This window comes from Mesoplodon densirostris, chromosome 14, assembly GCF_025265405.1.
Source record: "Mesoplodon densirostris isolate mMesDen1 chromosome 14, mMesDen1 primary haplotype, whole genome shotgun sequence".
In the NCBI taxonomy this organism is placed as follows: domain Eukaryota; kingdom Metazoa; phylum Chordata; class Mammalia; order Artiodactyla; family Ziphiidae; genus Mesoplodon; species Mesoplodon densirostris.
This window is the reverse complement of record NC_082674.1, coordinates 36,096,305-36,115,120: the sequence shown is the minus strand read 5'-3', so window position 1 is coordinate 36,115,120 and position 18,816 is coordinate 36,096,305. Positions and strand designations below refer to the sequence as shown.

The following is an 18,816-nucleotide window of genomic DNA, read 5'->3' as shown; positions in this document are numbered from 1 at the left end:
GAATGGCCATCACCAAAAAGTCTACAAATAATAAATGCTGGAGAGGGTGTGGAGAAAAGGGAACCGTCCTACACTGTTGGTGGGAATGTAGATTGGTGCAGCCACTATGGAGAACAGTATGGAGGTTCCTTAAAAAGCTAAAAATAGAACTACCTATGATCCAGCAATCCCACTCCTGGGCATATATCCAGAAAAGATGAAAACTCTAATTCAAAAAGTTACATGCACCCCAATGTTCATAGTGGCATTATTTACAATAGCCAAGACATGGAAGCAACCTAAGTGTCCATCAACAGAGGAATGGATAAAGAAGATGTGGTATGCATATACAATGGAATATTACTCAGCCATAAAAAAATAATGAAATAATGTCATTTGCAGCAACATGGATGGACCTAGATTATCTTACTAAGTGAAGTAAGTCAGACAGAGGCAGACAAATATTATATGATATCACTTATATGTGGAATCTAAAAAATAGTACACATAAACTTACAAAACAGAAACAGACTCACGGACATAGAAAACAAACTTATGGTTACCAAAGGGGAAGCGGGGAGGAATAAATTGGGAGAAAAGGATTAGCAGATGCACACTACCACATACAAAATAAATAAAGAACAAGGATGTACTGTACAGCACAGAGAGCTATATCCAATATCTTATAATCGACTATAGTGGAAAAGAATTGAAAATATATATATATATATATATATATGTGTGTATATATATGTATAACCAAATCACTTTGCTATACACCTGAAACTAACACAATATTGTAAATCAGCTATACTTCAAAAAAAATAAATAAGTAAGTGAGTAAGCCACAGGGATGTAATATACGCACAGGGACTATAGTTAATAATACCGTAGGGCTTTCCTGGTGGCGCAGTGGTTGGGAGTCCACCTGCCGATGCAGGGGGCGCGGGTTTGTGCCCCGGTTCGGGAAGATCCCACATTGCCGTGGAGCGGCTGGGCCCGTGAGCCATGGCCGCTGGGCCTGCGCGTCCGGAGCCTGTGCTCCGCAACGGGAGAGGCCGCAACGGTGAGAGGCCCGCGTACCGCAAAAAAAAAAAAAAAATACTGTAATAACTTTGTATGGTGACAGATGGTAACTAAACTTATCTAGCAAATTAAAAATAATAACAAAAAAAGAATGCCATGAGTCTTGAATGTTAGTGAAACCACAGACCTCACCCAGGGTCAGCACAGGCTTGTACATTTCCTTCCTGGCCCTCAGCAGTCCTTCCACTCAGCAGGGGCTTCGGTTTGACAAAAGCCTGCATAAAGTATAACCGCCCAGGTTTGGGACATCTGAAAGACCTTGCACCTTGAGCCAATCTGAGGGAAGCTGGAGACACTTCTAAGTCCTCACACCTGTTTTTAGGGCCCAGTTGGCACCGCGGGGGTGTCACGATGGCCACAAACCATGAGTTTTGGGATCCTGTGGGCCCCGACACTGATCCCATTGCAACTGCAGACAAGCAGGCAAGAGTTCCCAAATCAGACACCTCTTCCCCTCACCTCACACCAAGGCTTGGTCACACCTTCCCTGGGGAGTCCACTAAATGCCTTTGGGATCTGTCCCGAGGGTGCGGCTGCCGGAAGCAGAGGTAGGGCTGCCAGGGAATTTACTTCCATCTAGAAGGTAAGCCTGCCATCTAGTGTCCAAGTATGGGTAGCGCAGGGGCAAACGCTTTCCTCGCTCTGGGGGCTGCATTCAGCCTGCAGCATATTCTTTGGCCGCCCTCCATGAAGGCAAACCACTGTGCTTTCAGAGTGGATTTGATTTTTTAGAAACAGCTTAAAGTCATGCAAAGCCAAATGGTTATTGGTGGGAATGTGAAGAATAACACAGGTTTTCCTCTGTGGTTTGTAACCATCTAAAGGCAGGTGACTATTTTGAAGAATATACATATATATTTTTTTAAATTAGCGTCTTGAGGGGACTAAAAGTCTCATTTTTTAAAACCCAACAATGTGTACCATGAACTCCTACTATGGTACACTTTTATACAGAATTTAAAATACATCTCCCCCAGAAATGAATGTTGGCGCCATTTTTTCCATAGAGGCTCACCTTCTAAGGAAAGAATGGTCTGTATGATTTACTCACCTGCTGAGTAGGGAGCTGTCTATACAACCTGATGGATCCCAGTCTCGCCTCACATCCTGGTCCCTGAGAACTGAGTATTAATCCCAGAACTGGTTTCTGCCTGCAGGACCATTCATCCTGGGGCTTTCTTCAAAAGACTTCTGATGGGGGAAAGGGCTAATGGAGGTACACGAGGCAGGAGATCAGCTCTGTTTCTATTTCTCAAAGAAGGTGTGGAGCCCAGTGTCCAAATCAGGGGAGAAAAGGGCCCAGAGTCCACCTGAGGACACAGAGGAAGCACCAGAAAGTTAAAGCACCAGAGACTCAGACATTTGGTTCCTAGGGCCAGTGGTTGAATGGCTGCTGCTTCCTTGAAAAGCAGGAGAGCCAGGGCCCCAGACTGAGCCTGACTCGGGTGGGAGAGGCTAAAGAGAGCCCTCTCCAAACCAGCAAAGTCAGTCTCTGGTCAGGCCTCAGGTTCTGAGAGGCCTTCAGCTCCTGGTGTCTTAGGAAGAGGCCCCCCTGCAACTCCTAGAGCCCCCTTTTCCTGGAGCACAAGGTGGACCCATCTCCAGGATACTTGCTGACTTCAACATTATCTGAACACAAAGGGTCACTTCAGTTGAAATGAGCCTGGAATTCAGGCCTGACCACCAGTGTAGTTAGGAGAGTTAACTGATCTTTTTAAATATGGAACAAGGCCAGGAAAACAAGACACTCACTTGACCCTGAACCCCTGGCACTTACATTATTGCCTTTATCAGCAATATTCTGGAGCTAGAAGAGTGCCAGCTAATAAATGCAGAGGGAATAAAAGAATTTTTAGGGACTTCCCTGGTGGTCCAGTGGTTGAGACTTCACCTTCCAATGCAGGGGGTGTGGGTTTGATCCCTGGTCAGGGAGCTAAGATCCCACATGGCTTGCAGCCAAAAAACCAAAACATAAAACAGAAGCAATATTGTAACAAAATCAATAAAGACTTTAAATGGTCCACATCAAAAAAAAGTCTTAAAAAAGAGGCATTTTAATAAAAAAAAAGAATTTTTAAAAATCACTAATACTCCAAATGAAATAATGGGTCTAGGTAAAAATCATCGATAGATGCTAAGACCATCAGGTGAAAGGTTAATGGGAACTTTGTGGGCTGACACTACTTAAACCCAGTGATCAGTCTTGGCATCATTAAAAGTGAAACAACCAGATACTATATGCCTCATAGTAATAGCACCACACTACGAAGTATTGGTGCCAAAATATTGACCTGGAATCTAATCAAGACCCTGGATATAACTACCAGTTTATAGGAAATATGGAGGATAGAGGAACATATTACTTGATATCACTTGGTATTACATTGATATTACATACTTGATTCCACAGGAAAGCAATCAGATGAATACAGAACACAGGATATTATACAGAACAAATTACCTGGTTCCTCCTCAAATCAATGGTGAGGGTGGACTGCTTTATAATAAAAGAGACCAAAAAGACATGACTATATGCAATACATGGATTTTGAAAAAACCAACTCTAAAAAGATGTCTGAGATAATCAAGAAATTTGAACACAGATTGGGTTTAGATGAGATTGAGAACTGTTGTTAATTTTGTTAGGTAATAATGACACTGTGGAATGGAAAAAGTCTTATCAATTGGAGATACAAACTGAATGAAATGTACAAACTGAAATGTTTCAGCTATCTAATATTTGCTTTAAAGCATACTAGCAGGAAAAAAGGGAGGGATAGATGAAACAAGATTGTCAAAATGTTGATAATAATTGAAGCTGGGTCATGGGTACATGGAGGTTCTTTTTATTCTAATTTTGAGTATGTTTAGACATTTCCAAAATACACACACACACACACACACACACACACACTGTGGTGTCCTTAACCCCTGTGCAGATCTCAGTTCATATAATATTATGCAAAATTCAGCCTCAGTTTGGGGTTTGAGAAGAATAGGTAGACTTATACAGAAGCGGCAAGGAATAACCATGGAGAATTTTGTGAGACTCTTCCTTCAAACATTTTGGATTTGAGAAGACAATTGAAAACAATGAGAGAGCAGTACATACCTATTAGAATGGCCAAACCCCAAGGCACTGACATCATCAAATGCTGGTGAGGATGTGGAGCAACAGGAACACTCATTCCTTGCTTGTGGGAATGCAAAATGGTACAGCCACACTGTATGATACTATAATGATGGATACAAGTTATTATACATTTGCCCAAACCCACAGAATGTACAATACCAAGACTGAACCTTAATGTAAACTATGGTCTTGGGGTGATAATGATGTGCCAATGTAGATTAATCAATTGCAACAAATATAACACTCTGGTAGGGGATGTTGACAATGGGGGACCTTATGCATGTGTGAGAGCAGGGGATACATGGGAGATGCCTGTACTTTCCATTCAATTTTGCTATGAACTTAAAACTGCTCTAAAAGATAAAGTCTATTTTTTAAAAAAGACAATTGAAATGATCTTTTAAAAAAATATTCTACAGTCTCCAAAATGGACAGAAGACTTCCATGTGAGAAGAATCTAAAACGCTGTATCTTGGCAGTGCTGGGGACTGGCTACTAACTTAGCCAATATAACCAGCACCTCCCACAGACAAACAAGCAAAGATGCCTTTAGGGCATATCAACAAGTGAGAACACAGAGGAACACATGAACACGTGTGCTGACACACCCAAGGCACACACTACACACACGTATACTGACCCTACCACAGACACTAGCACAGCCACCTGGACGTGTGTAAGTGTCCAAATACTCACAGGATGTGAGAACTTACCCCTTCCCAGACAGTGCTGAAATATAAATCCAAATACAAACAAATTCAGTAGTACTGAATATTAATGCATGGCTAGATAGAGTGGAAAAACTTTGGAAATGAAAACAAAATATTCAAACATCCATGCTAGTACTCCTGGAAGATCTCTATTAACTTGAGGGTAAATTTAAAGTTGTGTCTCCAAAAACAAAAAACACGTCAAAAGAAAAAAGATAGCATTTGACTTTCTTTTGCTTAGTTCTTCTCACACCACACTTTTCCTCTAGGAAATCTAACCCAAAGCCTCATTCAATGTCTGTGTACTAATCACTCCCAATTCTCCCTCCCTAGTGCATACCTCTCTCTAAGCTGCAGAACTGTATTTCCAGCTGCTCATTGAACATTTCCTCTTGGTAATTAATGTGCAGGCTAAGTTTATTTATCTCTCATATGGTAGATGGCCCAGGGCAAGTTAGATGGCTCTGCCATCCTCAACATATGCTTTTCATCTCTGAGTCCAAGGTGGCTATTTCAGTTTTGGTTATCTTTCAGCCAGAAGAAAGGAGAAAAGAGTCCAGAGAATTCATGCCCAATCCTTCTAAGACATGCATCACTTCTTGGACTTCCCTGGTGGCGCAGTGGTTAAGAATCTGCCTGCCAATGCAGGGGACACGGATTTGAGCCCTGGTCGAGGAAGATCCCACATGCCACGGAGCAACTAAGCCTGGGCACCACAACTACTGAGCCTGTGCTCCAGAGCCCGTGAGCCACAACTACTGAGCCCACGTGCCACAACTACTGAAACCCATGCGCCTAGAGTCCTTGCTCTGCAACAAAGAGAAGCTACCACAATGAGAAGCCCACGCACTGCAATGAAGAATAGGTTCCACTCGCTGCAACTAGAGAAAGCCTGCGTGCGGCAACGAAGAGCCAACACAGCCAAAAATAAATAAATAAACAAACAAACAAATAAATAAAATTTTAAAATAAAATAAAAAATAAAAAAGAGTGGATATATGTATAACTGATTCACTTTGCTGTACAGCAGAAACTAACACAACATTGTAAATCAACTATACTCCAATAAAAAATAATTTAAAAAATAAAATAAAATTACAAATTATATGCATTATCTTAAAAAAAAAGACACACATCACTTCTCCTCACATCCTATTGGCCAGAGTGTGGTCACATGGCTGCTTTCTGCAAGGAAAGATGGGAAGTAAAGTCTTAAGCTGAGTGGCCATGTGCCAGCTAACACTATCCTTGCAGAAGAAGGGCAGAAAGGTATTGGGGGTTAATCAGAAGTCAGATATATCCTTTGGATATCTGAAACTCGGTATAAATAGAAGTAAACTCCTCATCTTCTTGGCCCCCTCTCCCATATCTATGTCTCCTCTAATCCCCAGCTTGATAAATGACCCAACATTTATCCAGTCACCTAAGTAGGTTTGCCAGATTAAATAAAGGATTCCCAGTTAAATTTGCATTTCTGTTAAACAAGGAATCATTTGGGAATTCCTTGGTGGTCCAGTGGTTAGGACTCCAAGCTTTCACTGCTGTGGGTGCAGGTTCAATCCCTGGTTGGAGAACTAAGATCCCACAAGCCTTGTGGTACAGCCAAAAATAAATAAATAAATAAACAAGGAATTATTTTTTTGGTATCAATATGTCCCAATATTGCATGCATTTTTATTTGATAAATCTAGCAACCCTAAACCCAAGCCAGAAGCCTTGAAGCCATCCTGAATACCTCCCTCTTTTCCCATTTTGAATTGTCTTCCAAATACTGCTGATTCTTTTCTATAGTATTTCTTAACCTGTCCCTTCCGCCTCCACTGCGCCTTCCCTGGTGTGGGCCATCACCCCCTCTCTCAGAGACTTCTGTATGGCTTCCTTCATGGCCTTCCTATTTCCAGCCTTGCCGCTTCTAATTCGTGCTGTGCACAACAGGTAAACTAGTCTTTCTAAAAGGTAAACCTGACCACACCACTCCCCTGCTTAAAATTCTTTCATTCCATTGCTCCCCATGGCTTTCAGGATAAACTTATTAGCCAGGCTGACAAAAGTCCCTGATCTTTTGGCTTCTCTCTCTCCCTCTCTAGTCCCATCTCTCTCAGCATCTAATCCGTTAGTCCTGAGAGATGATTCAGTCACATTGAGCCTCTGGGAGCCCTATAAGACTATCACTCTGTTCCTTTTGATCATGTATCTCCTCCATACAGCAAGAGCTTCTCATTCCTACTGCCATCCCCACACACCCTATTCTCCTTTGCCTGGCTAAACCTTACTTATTCTGAAAAAACCCAGCTTAAATGTCACCTTCTCCTTACTTATTGTTTTAGGCACATATTTTTGCTCTCATAGCCCTTGACAAACGCTGTATTGTAATAGTTGACTTATCTGCATGGCTCCCCAACTACATTTTAAGTTCCTCCAGAGCAAGGACTATGTGTTATTTATTTAATTATTTATTTATTTTTGTCAGAGTTTGGAGCAGAGAAAGGTTTATTGCAGGGCCAAGCAAGAAGAACAGGGTGGCTCGTGCTCAAAAACCCGTAAACTCCATGTCTTATTTCTTTTGATATATTCAGCAACTGATACAGTAATTAGCACTAGTAAACAAATATTTATTGGCTGAATGATGGTTCTTTGGCTTAAAATGTTCCTGCTCCCATCCCTGACTGGTCCAGCCGGTCTCAGTTGGACAGTTTCCTCCATTTACAGATGTGAAATTTTCTGCATCAGTCCTAAGCCTGTTGTATCTTTTTCCTCACTGAAAACTCTGGGCTTTGTTTTCCATGGCTCACCCGTGATGAAAAAGCTTCTTGTCCACTCCATTACGCTCCTACCTAAAGGATGTTGGAATAAAGAAATGACACCTTACCGAATGAGGCCCTGGCCAGTTCCCCTCCCAAGCTGAGTTTCAGATCATGATTCCAGCTGACATCAGGCAGCTGTTAGATGAGAGTTTTTCTCTTGCCCTCCCAACCCCCATGATTTGCCCCCAGCCCTCCCTCATCCCTGGGGAAATCACTTCTCTTTTTTTTATTTTGGGCCACATCAGCGTTTTGCAGGAGCAGGCAGCCATGCCTTGTTTGAGTTGTGATCTAACACCAGCTGACAGGTGGGTTTCAGGGGTGTCTCTGGGGCCGTGGCCTGGTTAGTGGATTTACCACTCTAAACTCAATTACAGGAGACTTTCAGGCTCCACAGGCAATTCCAGTCCCTTTTTGATAAAAAAACTCTGGTGAGTATATAAGTCATGATGATGATAGGGTCCTGCCATTTAATATTCATTGAAGTACACAAGTTTGGAAATTAGAAGCAGAGTTTAATCCATTTTCATATTTATATCAACATGAAGCTTTAAAAAGGATCCCTCCTTTGCTCCAGCAATCTTGTCGATTTCTCTTTTGGAATGATAAAGATAAACTGGCCACAGATTTTGTTGTTTTAAAAAATTAGAAATATCTGAAGTTATAATTATGAAAGTGTGAGCTTCGAATCTGTTCATCTTCAACTCAGAACTAATTCCTGCTTTTCATTTGAACTCCTGGGAGAGGTAGGTAACAGATAAGTCAAAGTTGTTGCTGTTTCCGGCAGCTAGATTTTTGGATTCAACTTTGCTATTGGAGCTCAGGGAGTATAGCCAGCCTAAGTAATGCAAAAACACCCCACTTTACGTAAAGGTAACAGTCACAAAATCACACTGTTCATGCTCATCAATAAAAGTTACAGGACTGTTCAGAGAGGGAGACTTGAAACCTGGGGAGAAAGAGTTAACAGTGAAGAGTGTGGGGAATTGTGGTGCTGCCTGCCTCATTCCTGCTTCTTTTTTTTTTTTTTTTTTTAATGTGGATGAATGTTTAAGTATGGTGCTGTAGTTGAAGGCATCTCTTTTAATAATGCAACACACAGCTTCCTGAGGGGACAGCAGTTGATTTGGAAACTGAATATGGTGCACTCTAAATTCTCCTCCCCGAAGAAAGCTGACTAACGGATAAGTGCCATGAGCTAGCATGGGGACTCATTCTGTCAAGTCAACTTGCTGGAAAGGCACTATGCAGAATCTTCTCCAGTCTCCGGGAGCTAATGTGAGCAGACACTTGTGACATTAGACAGTGCAGCAGGCCTGGCATAAAGGAAAAGTTCACCATCCGCCAACAAGGTGGTCTTTAGATGACAAGGATAAAGAAATCAGTGCAAATTTGTTAATGTAACAACTTGGAAAAGTGTGCTTCAAAAAAAAAAAAAAAAAGCCACCCTATGGGGAGAGAGGATCAAAAGAAAAGGAAGGCAAGAACAGCACTTGGAAGCTTTCTTTGGGCTTTCTGCACCTTTGGGGCCATTGCCTTTTCTCCTGGTCCTTCTTCTAGGCTGGGGTATCTTCAGTTAAGTGAGTGAGTCCCAAACTTTGTCATTCCATAAGCCATTGCTCCACCTAAAACCAAATAAAGTAAAAGAGAAGTAAGGAAAGGAAAAGCAAAGAAGAGCAAAGAGAATTCTTGTGCCTTTGCCATTCTGGAGTAAATAACAGCTTTCCTATTTGAGATGGGTGATCACCTCACTGTCTCTAAGTGAGAATTCTTTTATATTTTTTAAAAGGCAATCATATATTTAATTTAGTTATTCATTTATTTTTGGCTGTGTTGGGTCTTCGTTGCTGCGCGTGGGCTTTCTCTAGTTGTGGCTCACGGGCTCTAGAGGGCAGGCTCAGGAGTTGTGGCGCCCGGGCTTAGTTGCTCCGCAGCATGTGGGATCTTCCCAGACCAGGGCTCGAACCCATGTCCACTGCATTGGCAGGCGGATTCTTAACCACTGCACCATTAGGGAAGTCCCTAAGTGAGAATTCTTATTTGTCTGATCTTGGCGTACTAGTCCTGGAGGAAACCTGAAGTGATTATTACCTGGCAAGAGATATGGTGATAAGTGTCTGTGTCTGTCACAAAATAGAAGCAGATGCCCAAAACTGGATCAAGTATTTTAAGAATGACAGCACTACAGGGGAAAAAATGTAGTTATCAATATCAGATAGACAAATTTGATTGTGTTGAGTGTCTGATTCACACAGGTGGTTTTGCCAGGTTTTTCCTCCTTGGTTGGGTCAATTTAATCAAAATGGAAATTTGATATAGCATACTTATTCCATATTTAAATAAGAAAAACATATGACATGCTTTTGAGTATGACCTGCTACACCAGCTCTTCCATGGCAGCTGTGAGAGCACAGGTTCTAGAGAAAAACACCCTGAGTTCAGATCCTGCCTCTGCCACTTAATAGTTTTGATCTTGGGAAAATTGTTTAAGAAAAACATTTACCTCATAAGGTTATTCTGAAAACACCTGCCTCATAAGAGTATTATAACATCAGTGAATACATGGGACTTCCCTGGTGGTCCAGTGGTTAAGACTCCACGCTCCCAATGCATGGGGCCTGGGTTCTATCCCTGGTCAGGGAACAAGATCCTGCATGCTGCAACTAAGAGCCCACATGCTGCGACTAAAAGATTCCACATGCCGCAACAAAGATCCCATGTGCCACAACTAAGACCCAGTGCAGCCAAATAAATAAATATTTTTAAAAAGATAACATCAGTGAATACATGTGAAGTTCTGAGATCAGTGTCTGGGAAATACTAAGTGCTCTATAAATTTTGCCCATGATTATTATGTAAATGAATCTAAATGGGTTCCCATAGGTTCTTAATGATTATAACTAAAAAGAAGAGTTCTATGGCCAGATAAGCCTATGAATCAGGTTTAACACAATTAAACAATTTTTTAAAACCATAGTATTTCTCAGAGCCTTCCCCATGCAAATGTGTATTATAAATACCCAAGGAAGAATTTACTTCCTAATTTTTTTCACAGCCAGTGCCATTCCCCAAGTGAAGGAACAACAGTATTCACAACCTCTGGTTCAGAAGTTAAGAAAATTGAGTCGTGGTTGCCTGAACCACTAGGATGAAAATTTAAAGCATACTGATTAATTACCATATAGACCAGGTAGGTCTTACTTAAAACTTTCCCTTTTTAAAACGGCATCTTATAAAGTGGGATTGGCAGGAGGCAGAATTGTATATGGCTAAAACACAGACACTACAGTTGGACAGATCTGGGTTTAAATCTGTCAAACAAGTTATTTAATATCTCTAAGCTTCAGTGTCCTCACCTGTAAAATGGGGGCAATAATGATATTTACCTGCTAGGCTTGCTATATGAATTAAATGAGGTAATTCCTGGCTCTGTTAGCTATTATTGATGCATATATCCCACAGAGGGGCTAATATTTGTCAACAAATAATGAGTTAGTTATTCTGTTCTCAACTACTCTACTCATTCAGAGACCCTGATGCCTCCAAGGTGGCTGTAGGAAAAGCACTGCAATGGGGCTCAGCATCTGTGGGCTTTAGAGCACCCTTTTTGCTTGATTGAGTAGTTAGTTGATGGAAATATATCACATGTTTACTGACATCATCATGCCTCCCTATGCCATTTCCTCTTCTGTGAAAAACAACAGTAGCACCCCTTTCCTACCTGTCTCTGGGTTATTGTGAGATCAGATCCCTGATTCTCATGTTCATATGGTTTTCTTAAAGTATAAAGGCTTATAGCTTTTTCAAAAATAATTTAATGAATGCTTACTATATTCTAGGTGGTGTGCTGGGTCTTACATGTAATACCTCATTTTAATCCTCACCATCAGGTGGGTATTATCATGCCTACTTTAGAGATGAGGAAACTGAAGGCTGGGAGGCTAGATACTGCTCATTTCCCCCAAGGTCTCATAGCTAATAAGTGATAGAACCAAGAATCAACTCCAAAGGTCTTAGAACCACTGTGCTTTAAAAAATAATACCATTAAAATACACTGTAAGTTTGAGATTAGTATTGGCCACATACAATTCATCTCTCTACCAGGTTCTACAGAGATCTTTCTGACGTTGTAAAATCCTTAACTTGGAAAGCACACAGCAGTTACATGAATGAAGATGAAGCATTGGGTAGAAAATAGAATGATCAACACAGGATCCACTCTCTTAACTGGATGATTATTTATGGACACTGGCTAGTTAATTAACTTTCCCTGTGACCGATGTATATTTGCTATGATTATTACTATGATTAACATATGTTTGAGGACACCAACTGGAGAAAATCCAGTCACCTGTGTTAATTGATCTCTACCTCCTGGTAGTTCCTGGATGGCAAACTGGCATGCACAGCAAGCAGCTTCATGGACTGAAGTTGAGCAAGGTCTGTCAGAGAGGGAAAATCCATATTAATGATATGCTATAAAACACTTTTTGTTAGTTACATATATTCCTTTACTTTCATTTCCCAAGAATAGCTCAGCTGTCAAAGCATTTCCAAGATTTCCATATATTCGGCAAATACTGTGCGATTGAATTATTGCTCTGAGAGAAGCTGCAATTAAAACACATTAATCATTGTAACAAAGGATCCTTATTGAGGCTGACAAAGGTGGTGAAATCTGATGAGTAATTAGTCTGGTTAATCTTTTAAAAGTGAATTAAACCGCTAACAAGTTAAATCACTGTGATTTTCAAAATAAGCCTCCAGGGTGAGCAGAGAATGGGAATATTATCATCATTTTAAAAAGATCTTTTCTTCCTCTTTCTCATCTCTGGGCTTGCACTGGAGGCCCTGGGTTAGAATAGTAGGACCCAGAGGAGGAGCTAGGGAGAATGAGGCTGGTCAAGTTTTTTCCCACAATGATTTCTCAATATATCTAAGAAAGTCTTACAGTGGATGGAGGAGGAACCATGCATCGTGACCTTTAAATCTGATTCAGAACTAATATGGCACCTGCTTACCAGCCATTCTCAATGACCTCTGGCGGATATATCATGCCCTTCTGATTTCTTTCCCACCAACCATGACAACAGGGTCACTCTTGTATAACTTTGCCTTTTGCCCTTCCCTCTAGTCAGATGGCTTATTCTTCCAGACAACACCTCTCCTCTTTGCATGTCAATTGCTGTGAAAGATCTGCCATACCCTGAAATGAACTGAGATGGGCAAATGTGAACTAATAAATCATGGGAAATGGAACAACAGGATAATCCTTTGGGCTAAAGTCTTTACTTTGGCTGAGCCTCCACAACTTTTGTGAGGTTTAGTGGATGTTGTGATGCATGGTCCAGATGCCCTTCAGGTAGGAAGGACTTATTTCTCCAGCTGCTAGGAGTGCTGCTGGCATTTGGCCCTCAGCTGTTAGCCTTGAGTGAAGAAAACTGCCCCTCCAAGGTCATGCTTCCTTCCAGGGGCAGCTGGCACCCATTTACTGATGAATGTGGGGGTATAAAGACTGGCCTGACTTGGAACAACTCCAAGGGGGTCATTCTGATTCTGGAGTTCCCTGGGGGGTTGGCTAAGGCCTTTGCTGGGAGAGTATCGCAGCCCAATTTCTCCCTTATCCAATCTTAATTTCTTCTCCTTCCTATAGTTATTAATCACAAGAGGACTCCCTAACAAATAAACTGACTGCTAAACTGCTTCTTGGAATCTGCTTACGGGGACTTCCCTGGTGGCACAGTGGTTAAGAATCCGCCTGCCACTGCAGGGGACATGGGTTCGAGCCCTGGTCCTGGAAGATCCCACATGCCGCAGAGCAACTAAGCCCATGCGCCACAGCTACTGACCCTGCGCTCTAGAGCCCATGCTCCACAACAAGAGAAGCCACCATGATGAGAAGCCCACACACCACAACGGAGAGTAGCCCCTGCTCACCGCAACTAGCCCCAATGCAGCCAAAAGTAAAATAAAATTTTAAAAAATGATGGTGAGAAAGAACAACCATTAAAAACAAAATAAAAGAATCTGCTTTCTGGAGGCCCCAACCTATAACAGAAGATGTCTCATTTGTGAGATGGAGGTCTCTAATGACTATTGATCCAATAACAGCAGATGGGAAAAATGAATTGGCCAAGCTCCCAACTCAGCTACCTCCCAGCTCTACATACTCCTACAGCAAGAGTATTCCTACCAACAGATGCTCTAGGAGATGTCAAGGATCATTCCAAAAGAGAGAGATCATTGTTATCACAGATGAAAGGCTTATAGCTTTAAAAAGCAGGTGGATCTTAAATTATTCAAGCCTAGTTACTTAACTTTTCTGGTTTTTTTCATCTGCACAGTGAGCAGATACAATCAGCCTCACAAGCTTATTGGTTAAGTGAGATGATATATGGCAGTTGCCTGATCCCAAATCCTACCAAGGGTTTATTTCTCTTTTATACATCCTCCATCCCCCTCACCGTTTTCCAGATTCCAGGAAAATCACTGCTTTTCTTTTTTTCTGATTGAGTTCATCTACTCCACGGGTGTTTTGGAGATTCCATTTCAGGTGTTCATTCACCCATCTTCAGACCATGAAGTCTCTCTTGAGACAGCTGGTCTCATCAATTAGATGTCCATACCTGTTAATTCTAATGGGGGTGAGGGCACCTCACTGTAATTCCCTGGGAACTGACAACACTTTGCATTTGGAAAATACAGGGGACAGCTCAACATTGTTGAAGAGTGATTATTTTCAGTTTAAATCTGGGCTCTGTTCCTGGTTTTGTGTATGGCAGCCACTTCTCTCCACTAAACTGTAAGTTCTATGAGGGCAAGTAGCATATCATCTCTTGTCAGCCACCGGACCTAGCCTGGAGGTAGTGTTTTTTGCCAAATTACTTGGGGGTGTTGACAAAGAAACTGATAAGAGAATAAGCAATACCCGTAAAAATTACATGTCCTGGGATCTCCCCAGTCACTCTGTGGCAATTTCCAAACCTCTTTAAATATTCTTTAATCTCCTGGTAATGCTGCTGTCACAGGTAATTGTGAACAAAAGCCAAATTTACAATGTTTTTGTCATGATCAGACCCCTGTCTCTATTGCAGCAAATCTAAAAAAAACTGTAAAAGTATCAAGGGAAAGTTTGGGAATCTGGCTAAAATTGGACCTCAGAGAAAAGTGAAATAGAATTGAGATTTTTGGCCCAGGATAAGGGAAGTTCTACTAACTCCCTTCCCATGAAAAAGTCTATTGTGAGGAAACTGTTCAAGTCTTCCTTGACTTCCCATAGGAACAAACAAGACTGAAGCAGAAAGGACTTTGGCTAGGACTACTGAAGAATACTGAAATCTTTAGAGATTAAATCAGACTACCGTGTGTGTGTGTGTGTGTGTGTGTGTGTGTGTGTGTGTGTGTGTGTGTGTGTGTGTGTGTGTGTATGTGTTTTACTTTCAGGATTGCTTTTTAAATATTTTGTTTTATAGCTATGTAACATACTCACATGGTTTCAAAGTTAAATCTACAAAACAATGTTTATTCAAAGAATTCTAACTATCCCTGATCGTCCTATTCTATGCTCTCCCTCTCCCCTAAGAAACATGTTTATGTTTTTAGTTTGTTTTGGCCTATATCCCTTTTAAAATCTCTTTTTTCCTTTTTACTCGCTATTACCCTTCAGTCACTCATGTATCTATTGAGCTTATTATTCTCTTTTGTGTTTTCCTAATTTACTCTTCATTTCTGAAATAAAATTTTCCCTTTATTTCGAATTCTTTCCTGGGTTTATCACCTCATTTCCAAAATTTTCAGATTCTACATTGTCATTCTTTTATATCTTCTATCAGTTTAAAAAGTTTCTTTTAGCTTGTATGAAATATTAGGACCTTCTTTTCATCCATTTCATGAGCATCTTTTTCTAAGTGGCTTTTAGTTCGGGGGTGAAAATATTTCCTTGATGCCCCAGCCTCAGTGCCCTTCATCTTCACTCCTCTCTACACACCTCCACCCAGGACCCTTCCCAGGAACTGACTCAGAGATTCTACCCTCCCCACTCCTCCAGGGTCTTGATCCCCCCAATTTCTGTCGCTTCTCTTTTTCTGTACTTTTAACCCCTCCCTCTCTACTGGAACTTTTCCTTCAGCATATAAACATGTTTGTATCTATCCTATCTTTAAAAATTAATGCAAACTGCCCCCTTCCCATCTTATATCCCCCTTTAGCCATCTTCTTCTCTTATTCTTCTCTTAGCCAACCTTTTGCAAAGTCTGTTTGCATTATTTCATTTCCCATTCCCCTGTCAACCCGTGTCAGTTAGCCAATGCCTACGCCCCTCTGCTGAAACTCTTGCTGAGGTCACAAATGACTTCTTGGTTGTTAAATCCAATGACCTTTTTTCAGTTTTTATGTTATGTGACCTGTTTCTACTTTCAGACACCACTGACCACCTCCTCTTTCCTGAAATGCTCTCCTTTGCTAGCTCTCTTTCTTTGATTTCTCCTTCCTCAGCCAACCACATAAATTTGCTATTCTGGGGGTTCCATCCTTGGCCCTGGTCTCTCCTCTTATCTCCTGCCCTCCCTGGGTGATCTCATTCACTGCCTCAATTTCCACTACCACTCAAATGTTAATCATTTCCTATTTACTACTTATTTATTTATACCCCTCCTTATTAAAAATTAACTTAAGACATTTTAGTAAGACATACAGTGAAAAAATTAACGGAGAAAATCTAGGCAAAGGGTGGTGGTGGGGGTCTACAAATAAGGTAGAACATAAAAATGTGGTTCTAAGATTTCTTGTAGCCAGTGCAAAAAGGAAAACAGAATAACACATACATTTCACGATTTGCTCAATAGAAGCACAGAATTCACGGTTCTGAGACACAAGCTTTTGGTCCCATAAAGTCCTCATAAAGGGGACATTGCACTGTGTTATGGTGTGTTCTTAAAATATATTAGTGTAGGGCTTCCCTGGTGGCACAGTGGTTGAGAGTCCACCTGCCGATGCAGGGGACACGAGTTCGTGCCCTGGTCCGGGAGGATCCCACATGCCGCGGAACGGCTGGGCCCGTGAGCCATGGCCGCTGAGCCTGCGTGTCCGGAGCCTGTGCTCCACAACGGGAGAGGCCACAACAGTGAGAGGCCCGTGTACCGCAAAAAAAAAAAAAAAAAAAAAAAAAAAAAAAAAATATATATATATATATATTAGTATAGTAAATACGATGATGTTTTTCTACAAGCTGTTTTTTTTAAAATAATACCTCTCAATATTGATGAATTTTTTTAAAAAGTAAACACATGGAGGGCCAAAACAACGTAGTCCAGGTACTCTGGTCTTTGACAACCAAGCCCATATTTTCAAACATGTTAACAGCAGACTTCTTTGTTAAAAAGGTAATCTCATGCGGAGTACTAAAAACCAATTCAGTTGGAACAGTTCTGATTGAAAGGGAAAGCAGAGCCCTTGTCCTTCCATCTCCTGTCCATCCCCACCTGCCCGAGAACCTCTGAGGTTCGGCAGAACAACTTCTGGAAGCCACCATCCTGCCTTAGATTCAAGGGTAAATTCAGAGAATCACATCTTGAATGAAATGCTTTAGACAATTCTCTGTAATTATACCCCGAAGCTGAACTTTGGATCAGTATTGACTAAGGACATGGGGCAACAATTATTCATCAATACACTAAGCAAATTAGCACAACTATTTTGGAAGACAATTTGGCAATACCTTTAAAAAGTAGCAATAAGTGGTAGTGAGTTCAAGGTTATATTCCCAAATATGTGTAAGTATTCTAAGTTGCCATTTAAGTACAGATCCACATGATGAAATGATTGGCCAAGTTGCAGATAGGATCAGGATTCTCATAGGCAATGGTTCTCAAACTTAAGCTAGCATCAGAGTCACCTGGAGGCTTGTTAAAACATAGATTGGTACACTCTACCTGCAGAATTTCTGATTCAGTAGGTCTGAGAAGGAGCCTGAAAATTTGCATATCTCACAAATTCCTGGGTGATGCTGATGCTGCTAGTCTGGGGACCACACTTTGAGAACCACTGTTCTTAAAGAAACTTAGGGAAACCTAAGGTGGCTACCTCACCTATCCAGAGTATCCAATTGCAGGTATGTAATATTCCTCAAAATATAATTTTGAATACAATCTAACTCAGATGTACAGAGCAATCCAGGCATTAAATTGCTATGTTTCAAATGGCAACAAGAAATGTTAAAACAAGAAAAATCTTAAAACATTGTCATCATCTTGGTCTTTAAAAATATACTATTAGTAAAGATGCCTAAATGTTTAACTGAGTGATACAACTTTCAGGTGGGTGAAAAAATAAAACAAAACCCCAAACCCTAGTTAACTTCTTTAATTCAGAGTGAGATTTCACATTTTTATTTCTTTTCTGTGAACTATCTTTTGATGCTATCCTTTCACCATTCTAACAAAACTGTTTATCTTTTTCTTAACAACTTAACACAACCTGGGTCTGCCATTGGGTTGCAAATATTTTCCAAGTTTGTCTTAACCTTGTGGTCATTTTTTAATATACATATTTTGAAATTTGTCATATTCAAGCATACATGTCAGTCTTTTTCTTAATATCTTATGATTCTGTATTTTGAAATTTAGAAAGTTCAAAATCTCTATTGAAGATTATATTTTAAAAATTCGCCTATACTTTCCCTAACAATTTTTATGGACTTATGCTCTTTTTAAAATTAACTAATTAATTAATTAATTTTTGGCTGTGTTGGGTCTTTGTTGCTGCACGCAACTTTTCTCTAGTTGCGGCGAGTGGGGGCTACTCTCCAATGCGGTGCGCGGGCTTCTCATTGCGGTGGCTTCTCTTGCTGCGGAGCATGGGCTCTAGGTGCGTGGGCTTCAGTAGTTGTGGCACACTGGCTCAGTAGTTATGGCACGCAGACTCTAGAGCGCAGGCTCAGTAGTTGTGGTGCACGGGCTTTGTTGCTCCGCGGCATGTGGGATCTTCCTGGACCAGATCTCAAACCCGTGTCCCCTGCATTGTCAGGCAGATTCTTTTTTTTTTTTCGGCAGGCAGATTCTTAACTACTGCACCATCAGGGAAGTCCTGGACTTATGTTTTTATGTTTAA

The 18,816-nt window shown here is 41.0% G+C and overlaps 2 long non-coding RNA genes across 3 annotated transcripts in view; both read right to left on the bottom strand.

Moving 5' to 3' along the window:
• LOC132502120 (uncharacterized) overlaps nucleotides 1–2,451 on the bottom strand; it is a 42,226-nt gene extending 39,775 nt beyond the window's left edge. The window contains exon 1 of the long non-coding RNA XR_009534395.1: nucleotides 2,117–2,451. This is a non-coding gene — a long non-coding RNA (uncharacterized LOC132502120). The remainder of the gene's footprint in view (nucleotides 1–2,116) is intronic.
• A 1,740-nt stretch (nucleotides 2,452–4,191) lies between these two features.
• LOC132502119 (uncharacterized) overlaps nucleotides 4,192–18,816 on the bottom strand; it is a 40,894-nt gene continuing 26,269 nt past the window's right edge. The window contains exons 2-4 of one of the 2 annotated variants that reach the window (XR_009534394.1): nucleotides 12,062–12,152; nucleotides 9,231–9,334; nucleotides 4,192–4,299 (exon numbers count right to left, since the gene is read on the bottom strand). This is a non-coding gene — a long non-coding RNA (uncharacterized LOC132502119). Of the gene's footprint in view, nucleotides 4,300–8,044; nucleotides 9,335–12,061; nucleotides 12,153–18,816 lie in introns of those variants that run through there. The other variant, XR_009534393.1, reaches the window with a different exon arrangement.